The sequence below is a fragment of the Bufo gargarizans genome, chromosome 10 (assembly GCF_014858855.1).
Source record: "Bufo gargarizans isolate SCDJY-AF-19 chromosome 10, ASM1485885v1, whole genome shotgun sequence".
Classification (NCBI taxonomy): Eukaryota; Metazoa; Chordata; class Amphibia; order Anura; family Bufonidae; genus Bufo; species Bufo gargarizans.
Genome location: NC_058089.1, coordinates 17,998,129 through 18,011,671, shown reverse-complemented (window position 1 = coordinate 18,011,671; position 13,543 = coordinate 17,998,129).

The window sequence follows — 13,543 nt, the reverse complement described above, 5'->3', positions numbered from 1 at the left end:
GTGATGTCACTGATGCAATATAACATTATATGTGGACAGCGGTGATGTCACTGATGTAATATAACATTATATGTGGGCAGCGGTGATGTCACTGATGTAATATATCATTATATGTGGAGAGTGGTGATGTCACTGATGTAATATATCGCCTATATGTGGAGAGTGGTGATGTCACTGATGCAATACAGCACTCCAGATGGCGACCAAACTGGTCGCCAATGCGCCTTAAAATTTGCAGATGGCGACAAGACTTGTCATAGGCTACAGGCCTGAGGTCTATTTGGTAATGAAATTCCAGCGCAGGCAGGCGTGATGATGTCATCACGCCCGCCTGTGCCAGGACGCAGGTGAGGTGTGCGCGTCTGCGTTGCACCAGCCCTCGCCGTACCAGCAGCTAGGTGAAAGGACACAGGTGAGTATAAGATTTTAGCTTTTTTTTAGGGTGTGGGAAGGCGGGATCCAGGGGGCCCAAGTAAGTTCTTGCCCAGGGTCCAATCAATATTAAAGACGGCCCTGGATATAAATGCCCTTCAAATAAACATAACTGTATCTGGGACACTAATCCAGTTTACTGAACTTCCTTTACTGTGGGAAGAGGTCATTTTTGATTCACACATCACAAGAATATTTGTACGTCTAATGAGCTGGTGCAGGAAGTCGCAGACTATTCTGTGCCAGATTTTCTCAGAAATATGGACACTTCTGCTACGTCATTATATTAAAAAATTTTAAATAACGCAGAATAGCCCTAAATATCCATCAAAATACGATCAAGTAACATTTCCAGTTGTCCAATTCTACCTTATGCCAGAACTCACAATGCAGGTTATGAGACCACGGGGTGTAGGTTTAAAAGATTCGAAGAGAAATCATCCTAATATCAATTAAGAATAACAAAAAAAAGCAAAAAAACTAATTTTTACCCTACGAGGGAATTGTAAGTAAATGGAGGGGGTCCTCTGTTTAGGATCCAGATCTCTCGTCCAGAGATCTTCTCTGGCTCTGGAGGACCTATCCGGTCCCTCATTACATGGACAGACCATGAATCTGAATGGACAGTGTGTAATCCCTCATTTCTCCTCTGGTGACAGTGGGGCGCTGCAGAGGGATTGAACACTTACTGCCATATTTTGCACAGATTACAGCTAATCACCAGAGGACCCATTTTGATCAAGGGACCGTTTCAGCAGACAGCCATCTTTCCAGACTCCCTCAACTTGGCCGGACATGTATTCTAAGGAGAGAGAGCGGAGAAAGCCGCTGCCAGACAATTCTGGAAGCAGCTTTTCTCCTGGGAGAACAGAAGGATCAGCCAAAAATATTCACGTTGCCCTATCCTTCTTACCCCCGAGATCATCTGTTAAGGGAAAGTCAGGAGGTCCCCACAAGCATTAGGGCTCATACACACGAAAGTGCGTGGCCCATGCCCATATTGGGGCCCACAAACAGCAGGGCCTGAAATATACAGGCACCGGCCGTGTGCACTCCGTATCAGGGATGTGGACCCCTTCACTTAAAAAGATCCGCAAGATATGGAGTGGTGCGGAGCGGAGGCACAGAGCAGAAGCAATACGGAGCGCTTCCATGGGGTTTCTCTCCATGCCTCTGCACCGCAAAAAAATAGAACATGTTCTATTTTTTTTTTGCAGTGTGAACTGAATGTTTTTAAAACGCAGACCCATTAAAGTGAAAGGGTACGCATCCGCAAACCGCGTGCATACAGACGGTGCCCGTGTGTTGCAGACCGCTATTTTCATTCACGTGCATGAGCCCTTAGATTGTTGGCCGAATGGGGGCTTAACAAGTAGGGATTGTCCAAAGTGGAGAATGCTTTTTTTTAAAGGACTTTTTAGACCTCAAAATTAAATTTAATTAGAGCCGATAAAGTGTTCAAAAGAGAGACGCTCATCTGTTCACCTCCATTCCAGCACGGAGGATCCCGTCTCTGCTCCTTCCAGTCCCCTGTGGACTGAAAGTGTGATGTTCGCTCCATGGTCACATGCACCACTACAGCCATTCACTGGCCTCTGTGGTCTTGTGCTTCTTGCCTACACATCACCGCTGAGATCAGTGAATGGCTGCAGCAGTTCATAAGATTTGCAGGATTGTCCCAGCAAAATTGAGACCGTTGTCAAGTATGGGCTGTATGCACATGGACTTTCGTGTGTATGAGGCCTTCAGACCTACAGCATGTTCTATATCTTACTTATGCTGCCCAGACATACATTGTATCACTTATTATAAAATGGTAAATTTGGCCTGGGACTACTGCGTCCATGTATATAAAATCTTGCTTACTGAGTAATTTCCAGGGCCCATCAGCTGTATCTACTGTCACGAATAGCAACTATGAACCCATCATCTATAAGATCCGCACTGCATCACACCTCAGCGTCTTAATTCAACTTGACATTCTCCTTTCGTCACCAAAAATGTCTCTGTTCACCTCATTTACCTTGTACATTATGTATGAAGGTAAAGGGGCTTCTCCACGGCTAAAATCACTGTAATTGTAGTCTTCTTGAAAGTTCTAAATCCACATCGGGCTCACACCTAGAGTCATCACTAGGATACAACCATCAGGTTATAGCAATGATTGCAGGGTCTATGTACTATAATTTATATTCTGATCTGACCCAGACCTTGGAGAGTGAAGGGGCCCAAAATGTCCCTTTGCTCCATATTAGGAGGTCAATGCTACAAATAACCTTTTCTATCGGGGACCAGAAGATTGTGGAGAGTTAAAGGGGATTAATCTTCTAAGATGGAAATTGTATACAGTAAAACAATCACCCCTTTGTGAAGACCACCCCTGATCTAGATTCCTCTATGTATGGAGACCCTCTTCTTCGATAGGAACAGCCCTCTAGATGATCGTTCTTCACTACAATTAGAGACCTATGCCAAACCCACATCCAAGGCAAGGTAGGATTTATCTTGTATGTTACCATTGTGCCCTTCGAGATAAGCAGCATCAAAAGGCGCCTGACAGCTACCAGTCTGCTCATTCAAACTGACATCTACATTGGAATGGGATTAATGAGGGCTGGGCCCCCTCTATCCAAGAACCCCCGAAAGCTCCATAAACGTCTACAGAACTTATGCTCGTGGGTGTAGTCTCTTGAGATAATTGCTTGTAAGTTTAAATATATGTACAAATAAATGATGGACATTTGCGCCTACACATACAGTAATGTTCAAAATAAGAGCAGTCAGACATCACTAACCTGATCAATCACTGTTTTTGGTAGAAATTATATTTCTACATGGCAAATAATTTACTAGCAGGTGTAGTAGAGTAATAGAAACCCAACAGTCATGACATGCATGCTGCTGATTCTGTGTAATTGAATCACTAATTGAAAGGGGCATATTCAAAATAATAGCAGTGTGGAGTTCAATGAGTGAGGTCATTCATTCTCTGAAAAACAGGTGGCAATTATTGCCCTTATTTAAGGAAGAAAGGCAGCAAATGTTGTACATGCTGGTTACAGTGTATTTCTCTCTGAAATTCTGAGGAAAATGGGTCGTTCCAGACATTGTTCAGAAGAACAGCGTACCTTGATAAAAAAAGTTGATTGGAGAGGGTAAAACATATAAAGAAGTGCAGAAAATGATAGGCTGCTCAGCTAAAAGGATCGCAAATGCTTTAAATGGCAACCAAAACATGAAAGACGTGGAAGAAAGCGAAAAACTACCATTTGAATGGATAGAAGAATAGCCAAAATGGCAAGGACTCAGCCAACAATCATCTCCAGGAAGATGAAAGAAGGTGTAAAGTTACCTGTGAGGACTGTTACAATTAGAAGACGCCTCTGTGAAGCAGAGCTATCTGCAAGAAGCCCCCGCAAAGTCCCACTGCTGAAAAAAAACACATGTGCTGAAGAGGTTACAATTTACCAAACAGCACATTGACTGGCCTAAAGAGACATTCTGTGGACTGATGAAAGTAAGATTGTTCTTTTTGGGTCTAGTGGCCGGAGACAGTTTGTCAGATGACCCCCAAACACTGAATTCAGCCCCAGTGCACTGTGAAGACAGGGAAGCATGGTGGGCAAGCATCATGATATGGGGAGGTCTCTCATACTACGTGTTGGGCCTATTCATCGCATACCAGGGATCATGGATCAGTCTGAATACTTGAAGAGGTCATGGTGCCTTATGCTGAAGAGGAAATGCCCTTGATGTTCCAACAAGACAACGACCCCAAACACACCAGTAAATGGGCAGCATCTCGGTTCCAGACTAACAAGATTGATGTTATGGAGCGGCCGGCCCAATCCCCGGATCTTAATCCAATAGAAAACTTGTGGGGTGACATCAAAAATGCAGTTTCTGAGGCAAAACCAAGAAATAGAGAAGAGCTGTGGAATGTAGTCCAATCATCCTGGGCTGGAATACCTGTCCACAGGGGCCAGAAGTTTGTTGACTCCGAGCAACACAGACGTCCAGCAGTTCTCAGAAACAGCGGTTATACTAAACATATTATACTAAATATTAGTGACGTGATTCAAAGGAAAGCAAAAACTTCAAAAATGTTTCAGTTTATATAGTGAATGTTTGAGTTTGTAAAGAAGAATACAAAACACTGCTATTTTTTTTTTTGAACAGTCTAATATTCACTTTTCTTAAAAAAAAATTTGAGGAACAACACAAATTTGATATATTTTTCTTCATGTTTTGATTTGGAATAGAATGTGTAGTGTTCCCAATGCATTTGTGTGTGTTTAAGGATTTTGAGCTTTATTCCATTTTTTAAGCACACTGCTATTATTTTGAACACAACTGTATGTTATATGACCTGTGTATTTAGTGTAGAAATGTCACATTGCTGAACTGTCAGTCCATAAACTCATATCTCTCTCAGATTTTTATGCCAGGTTACATTTTCAACATACCATAAGGATGTAGAGATGTAAGAATCTTAAAGAAAAACTCATTGAGAAATAAAAATAACAGGAGTTCCCCGATTTTCCACTGGCTTTTACGACAGTTGGGATCCAAGTCAAGGGATAGGAGAGGTTGCAGTCATGCCCAGGCCTCGGTCCTTGAGGGGGCTCAAAAATACCTCAGCCACATATTATAAGTGGCACATAGTATAGAGGGTCCTGTCACAGAACCCCAAGTACAACAAATTATCTATAAAACTAAAGAGGCTGTGGTAAAGAGGCTGTTGAGCCTCCAATGACATCAGCGCATGGGTGCGACTCCTACCCGTTTCCCATAATTATGCTCTTGAATCCCATAAACAAAAATGAGACTGTAAGCTTCTCGTTCATCACAGCGGAGAGAAATTAGGGTCACCAGCAAAAGAGACTGGACTTGGCTTCATGGCATATGCATGTGGTTGCCCAACTAGTCGCTACTGAATGGGGCAAGAAGGTCTTAGTCAAAACTAAGATATTCCAGAAGAGTTGCTGGAGGGAAAAGAACTGGGGGTCAAGCAAACCAGTTTGGAAAGCCAAGTGGAGAAAAAGACGAAACCCAGTTGACCCCAAAATGCTACCAGACCAATAGGTCACTTGATTGAGTGCGTCAACTACAAGGAGATGTAACACAGAACCATGCAGTCCCAGGCCGCCTTCTTCAAAGCTCCATGAATATTTATGATGGAGCAAATACTCATTTCTTGGGTAGAATTTGACTTGGCATATCTAGTTCCCTGCATTTCTAAACCTTACGTCAGCCTTTTGTTATTTCCACTTGACTTCTACTCTTCAATCTTAACTTTTTGCTGCTGACCCATCTTGCAAGACCAAGTTGACTACTTGACATTGTTGGTTATGATGCTGTTGATGTACAGTACTTCATTCTAACTCTACCATTTGACTCCACTTTGACCCCTACCACATTTCCGGTCTTATTTGAGAGGCCGAAAGCAAGGTGTAAAAGGTTTCAGTCAGACTCTTGAGGCTAAGCATCACCTAGCCACCATTATTTCTACCATTCTGGATCTGGCGTGCCATTGGATTCAACCAGGTATAACAACTCTGGTGGCACATGGAAACTTCCCCTTCAATGCATGCACACTACCAGTTTCAATTTTTCAAATCTCATTGTAAATACCTCATAGTTGTTTGCTCACGTTTTTCTACATTTTTCTTCAGTACCACCCATATAACACCCGAGTCATGCAAATGATGTTAGCAGATACCTTCAGCATCTGACAACCCCTCTCCCTCTTTTTTCACTTTCCATGAAAGCTATCTGGTTGGTAGTCCCCAATGCAAAATACTATGTAAAATTCTAGAAGGCGACTATGCAGAAGACAGGTGTGAGAAACGCTGACGTGCCATTTGCACAAATGTCTACCCGAAGATAGAAAAAAGCAGGTTCACTAATGGTGAAAGGTAAAATGGTGACCTAAAGCTTGGTAGTCAAAGAGTATGTCTTGTCTAGTGTTACTAATGTGTCCTTGTGTCATTTAGTTCCAACATTCATTGCATCCAAGGGTCTTCTCCAACCAGGACTGCATTGTGATGGAATCCAAAGCCATGAAGGTGAGTTTACAGAAGCAATGACATTTTAAACTGTGTATGATGGTGGTGGACATCACTACATACATGTACATAAACCATAGGTTGCCACCATTATCTAACCGATTCAGGACCTCCATTGATTTGCCGCAGCAGAGAGGAGCTATAAGGCACATTTCTCTCTTTTTGGATGCATTACTCCGCTGCTCACAAATCTTAATAGAGCAGTGTAATGCTCCATTTCCCCTGTGGGGGAGCTGTAGGAGAACTGAACACTTGCCGCCAGGTTCACCCGTAGAATACAATAGCCACAGGGAGTCCCAGTCAGTCATTCATTTTCAGGAGACTTCTATTGAAAAGGCATTTCCCAAAGCAGTCAACACATTCAGACTATCTGATTGGAGCAAATATCGCCCATGAAAAATCAGCCTAAGGCTGCATTCTCATGACCTTATGCGTTTTGCAGTCTGCAATTCGCAGGTCCGTTTTGTTTTCTCTTGCGAATGACGGCCGTATGGCATCTATTTTTTTTTTGCGGATCCATTGCAACAATGCCTGTCCTTGTCCGCAAAACGGACAAGAATAGGACATGTTCTATTTTTTTGCAGGGCTACGGAACGGACACGGAAACAAAATACGTTCGTGTGAATGTAGCCTAAGGGTAATTTTACACAAGCCAACGCCAGGCAGTAAACCAGCACCGATCGATGATATACAAGTCAATCAGCGCTTGTTCAAAAGGCCTTTCACGTGAGCTGATGCAAAGTGAAAGGGAGACGAAATATGCTTATTACGATCATTCATCCCCCATTCACTTTGCCTTTGGTCAACAGCAAAACCCCACACGCCAATGTGCTGCCAACAAACCACAATTTTGGGTGCTGTATGAACAATGCATTCTGCTCATCTGTCTGGTGATCGGCGACACCTTCATAAAAGGCCAATTATCTGGAACGAGTGTTCGTAGGATTGTTTGTTCCCTATAATTAGCCAGATCCGTAAAATATCCTTAATACACTACTGTGTCTACTTGGGTAATAAATTGTGCTGGGAACTTGTTACAGACATAAATAGTGAGCTGAATACCCCAAACCCATTGGGTATGGTCAGTTTCATGGCGGAAGACTGTGCAACTGCTGTGGGGCCCTCGGACAAGTGGGGCCTAATCCCTTTTCTATGGAGTGGCAAAAATCTGTTCAAGATTCCAGTCTCCAGAGGAACAGCATTGTAAGCGAACAACAGCTAGGGCATGTGCCCATAAGTCATGAGCAGGGGCTTCCTGGCTCAGTGGCGTAAAGTGAAACTCCAGAGCCCCAATGCAATATCTGTAGAGCCCACCCGCCATGTGCCATTTAAAATACTAGTGAATTCTTATAGGGCAGCTTGATTTTTGGGGCCCCCTTAGGGTCTAGGGCCTAGGTGCGACTGCTATCTCTGCACCCCCTATAGTTATAGAGCAATGGGGAGTAATAGAGTAGTGTTGGATAAAATTATATTCTAATATATAACCACTGGACAACCCCTTTAAGAAAGGAAATAATTCACTGTGACAACGACACAATGATAGGTGTAATACATTTTTGGAATACACTAAGACTCTCTAAATTTCTAAAACCCGGTGTTGTACGGTGACCCATTCAGTTAAAGCTAAGAGGAGGACTACTTCCTCTGTAGGATACAGGTCATGTGTGTACAGATTCTGGCCCGCTCTCTTAGTACAGCCGGACAGAGTGGTCGCCAGGCTTTCCTTCACCCAGTGGTGCCCTAGTCTCTGATTTTGTGGCTGCCGTCCTCTGGCACATGAACCACCACATCCCTCCCCCAGCATTATACCTTACAGCCGGAAAGAATCAAAGCGGATGTCAGAGATGATACATGGGAATTACGGAGATGTTTAATCTGGAATTAGTAATTATACAGCCGGATTAAGGGGTAAATATCATTCATGGAAATCGTCTGTCATCTCCCGGGCGTAATGAGAAAACAGGTCCAATAATATTCTCTTACTTCATTTTCTCCATCAAAAGACCCTGAATATTATTATTATTATTATGGGATAATGCTGTAAATTATAACATTACTACAAGTTACTCTTTCATATTGTGCAAGAAAAGACTCTGTATGGGAGTATTGCATGTTAATGTGTTTTTTTTTGTTTTTGTTTTTCATGTTTTTTTTGTTGTTTTAGCTTTTTCCTGCAGTTTATTACATTTTATGATAAAAACAAACAAACCACAAGACCGTGTAATCGAAGAACAAATTACATTTGTCTACATATAGTCAATTAGAAACAAGCTGGTTATAAACTTCAGCTATTTTTCCAGACACCCCCCTCCCCCCATAGACATGCATGCTCAGTGCAGCCAAGGGTGCATGTGCTTTGAATGGGGGAGAGGGGAGTATTTTTCTGCCAGATGCCTCCGGGAGCTGCTTATTTCCTCTAAGATATTGATATATGATATGGATACAATGTGTAAGGACACACACTCTCTTCGTCAGTTTATTCATACGTTTCTAGGAGGAATAACCGCATTATAAAAAATAAAAAATAAGAATTTGCAGAATTCTTCAGAATTGTCATTTCCAGGGCAATAGATGCAGGCTCAAACACAGACAAGCAAAAAGTCCTTTTTAATATGAAGTAATTGCTCTCAATGGAAAGTCTGCACCCTGAAAGTGGAAACGGGGGTTCAATTTATATTTATTAAATGTGAAACATGGGGGATGGGATGATAGAAGACGCTGGGACAACGGTACGACACTTGGCTTATATTCTATCCCACAGTTCTCTGTCACTTTATGCACCTGCTGGGCCAGCACACTCGGCATTCTGACCATGGCAGCTATCCACTAGGCATCAGTTCAATAGCTGTACTGACATACACCGTGAGGACTACACCAGCACATTATCTGGATATCAGAGAACGGGTGAAAATTGGGGTGTGCTGTGAGAATACAGGAATGTCACAAGGGTTAATTATTGCTAAAAGGGTTAATTTAATGTTAAATGTTGTGGTGACATTAAATGCACTGTGTAATAGCAATATATAGGCAGCCAAACTTAACATTGGCAGACCGGTTAGGTTACCAGGGTGATGGACTTAGGCCTAATTCACACGAACATATGGCTTTTATAGTTTTTTACGGTCTGTTTTTCACGGATACGTTGTTCCGTTTTTGAGTTCCGTTATGTTTCAGTTTCCATTCCGTTTTTCCGTTCCGTTTTTTTCCATATGGCTTATACAGTAATTACATAGAAAAAATTGGGCTGGGCATAACATTTTCAATAGATGCTTCCGCAAAAACGGAACTGATACGGAAGACATATGGATGCATTTCCATATGTGTTCCATTTTTTTTTTTTGCGGACCCATTGACTTGAATGACGCCACGGAACGGGATTTTGCGGGCAATAACAGGACATGTTCTATCTTTCAACGGAACGGAAAAACGGAAACTGAATGCTTACTGAACACATTCCGTTTTTAATGCGGAACCATTGAAATGAATGGTTCCGTATACGGAACACAAAAAAACGTCCCGTACACTCGCAAAATAAACGATTGTGTGAACTAGGCCTTAGCCTGACCCCTGGTTAGCAGGAGCGTAACTACCATAGTGGCAGACCATGCGACTGCTATGGGGCCCAGGGCTAGAGGGGGCCCAGTTGGGATCCTCTCCTCTTCTACTGGAGGTGAAAACATGGTCAGGACTCTACCCTCTAAAGGAACAACTTTTAGTGAACAAGGCAGTGGACAAAATGGCCCAAGGGTCACTGAAACAGGTTTAGGCGGAAACCCTCCAGGTTTGACCCTTGCTATGGGGCCCTTACTTCTCTAACTGCTGGTTAGGACTCTAGTCTGCGCAGAACTACAGGAAAGACTTGTATATGAGAATTTCTGCAGACCAGGCCAAGTGTAGAGTATCTGTTTCTGAGACTATCTGCCAAAAAAGCAACATTACCACTAGTATACAATTGAGAGAAAGAGATAAGCCATCTTAGAGGGTCCAGAACCACCATCCAGGCTGTGCAAGATAGAGTCAGCAAGGTACTGCTTGTTTTTGGCAAAAGACCTTACTGCTGTGGAAAAGGAATATTGCTGCAGCACCTGCCACACCGAGACGGACTGGCCACCAATTCTTATTTATGCACTCTTCAGCCCGGGAATTGCAGAAAGGGTTAACAAGAACAGTATAGCATGTCTATGGTTATTTGGAGAAATTGCAAAGTGTCTTGGGAGAGGAGGGTAAGAGAAGTTGAGAGGGGGAAAGTACTACAACTACCATCCTTGTTGCTGCCTATACGCAGCTATTGGGAAAAGAAACAAGTAAAGAAAGACTATTTATTGCAACCGATGGGCCCGATTATTTATTCAGCCGTCCATCGTCTGCCTCTGCCCTCCTGCCTTGCTCTCAGTCAAACTGTTCAACATCAGGCAGAATTTCCCACACTAGGGTGTGCCCCAAGGAAAGAAAGGGTGCCCCCCTTTAGGCACTGCACAGCCCTAGGTTGCATCAGGGTGGGAGATAGTCACTGCCAACTGTGAGTACTAGTACCACCATCATAGCCACTACTACCACCCCTCCCCTCTCCCAGGTTGCTGCATATGTGATAGGTACACAACTGCTGACAGCAACAGGTTTATGAAGCATTTTGGGAGTTGTAGTGATCATAAATCAACCGGAATCTTTCCTAAAGGGTGAAAAAGTTGATTGCAAAAATTGCAAGGACTGCTACATGGTCACAATGGTCGGTGATTTTCAATCTGCAGCTCTCCAGCTGTTGCAAAACTATTACTCCCATCATGGCCCGATAGCCACAGGCTGTCAAGCCATGATGGTAGGTGTAGTTTTGCAACAGGTAGAGAGCCACAGGTTGGGGAACATTTCCTTATGGAATCCCAGAGGTGCTATTTTACTATAACCATGTGTAACAAGGTCTTTGGAAAAGTATTGGAGGGGGTTTAAATCTTGCCCAGCTTGCTCAGATGGGCGAGATAAAAAGAAATCCAGAAGGCTGTATAGTTTCAGCAAAGTATAGTTTGCTGGAGCTGGTTTATTCAGACTTTTTAGAATGGTAGAGGGACCTACCATTCCAGCCCACTCCAGTACAGCAATTCCCCCTAGCCTAGGGTGTTTACAGGTGTAGTTACTGGGATCATTACTGAGGAATAAATGGAGGCCTCGGTGCCTCCATATGGGTCAGAGCCTTGAAGCTAGTAGACCTGTCTCCTTTGTAAAGTCTGATCTGCATGGAATTTGTACCCAAGTTAAGGAGAAACCACTGTTTAGTTAGTGCCCAGATGGGCCAGGAATTTGATTTAATATTTAAACGTGTTATCTTGGTGCTGTGCTTTCACCCAAGTACTTGCATAACTGGTTTTGTGCTGGATACAAAATTAACTGAATCTGGACTTTTAAGACCGCGGAACCAAGTGACGTCGGTCATCACCACACACAGATCCTTACACATGGCACAACCAAAACTTGACATGGAGCCCTAGCCTGACAATATACTGTATAATTATTATAGAGTCATAAAAAACATACTCTCCAATATTTTGGGGGGGTAAATTCTGGGCATTTAATCTCTCCGCCTTCAGGCACACCCAACCCCCTGCCAACAACACCCACGTCTGGCCCAGAACAAGCCAAATTTGCTGGGATTGCCTCTGAAACTTTACAGCTGTTGGCAACTATGTAATAATAATGACTTAAAGGGGTTTTCTGGGAGTAGAATACTGATGACTTATCCCCAGGGTAGGTCATCATCAGTATGTTATTGGTGGGGGTCCGACACCCAGCACCCCCACCGATCAGCTCTTTGACGTGGCTGCAGTTGAATGGTGAATGCTTCTGCCCCCTCGCAGCTTAACAAGCACCGCGCTGTAGATTGTATAGTGGCTGTGCTTAGTATTGCAGCTCAGCTCCATTCTCTTCAACGGGACTGACTTGCGCCTAGGCCATGTGACTGCTAAATGTGACGTCACTAGCCTAGGAAGAGACCCCAGCACCACTGCTTCTTCAAACTGTAGATCAGCATGGGTGGGTGCAGGGAGTCAGACCCCCAATCTGAAATTAATGACCTATCCTGAGGACAGGCCATCAATCTTATAGGGGAAAAAAAATTGAAAAACTCCATTAAAGAGGTTGTCCAGGACAAGAAAAAGTCTGCATTGCAAGTGAATGGGACTGAACTACAATACCCAACACAACCTATGCCTAAGGCCTCATGCAGAGGAACGTAAGGACTCCGTGCCCATATTGCAGACTGTAAACAGCGGGTCCACAATATACGGGCACTGCCCATGTGCTCTCCGTGCTGCGGATGGGGATACATTGACTTGAATGGGTCTGCGATCCTCAATATAAGGCAAAAGATAGACCACGTCCTATCTTTTGCGGAACAAAGGCATGAATCGGCTTTCAGGTCCGTGCCTCCGCACCGCAAAAGACAAGACATGTCCTATCTGTTGCCGTATCTTGCGGATCGTGGGCCCATTCAAGTCACGGAATGCACACAGACAGCGCCTGTGCATTGCAGACCACAACACGGGCACAAAGCCCTTACTTTCGTCTGCATGAGCCCTAAGAGTGGCACTGTTTTGGGGTAAAAAAAACTGAAAAAAAAAAACATTTTTTGAAATGATGGACAACCTATTATCGTTCTGTAGTTGGTTTTCCAGGGTCATGAACATTATAGGATGGATGGGCCTCTGGACAAGTATACAACCCTCTGGCTGGAGAGGAGATGAGAGGAGAGACGTTACCCTAAAAGATGTCTTCCAGGATGAAGGAAAGATGGGGACACATGAATGATAATAGATGTTGCCAGACGGGTACCTATGTGCGGTGTATGGTGGAGCAATGTTCGGGGACGCCCCTGTATATTTAACGTCTAGTACACCAAGTATGCGGTTATTTTATTACACATGTATTATTTAAATAAAGTAACATTTATTTGAAAATTGTGTTTTGTGCCATAAAAAAATAAAAAATGCAACCCATTAGTGATGTTTCATACTTGATAACTCTCCTGGAACATTCACAAGCCCAAGCTGCATTAT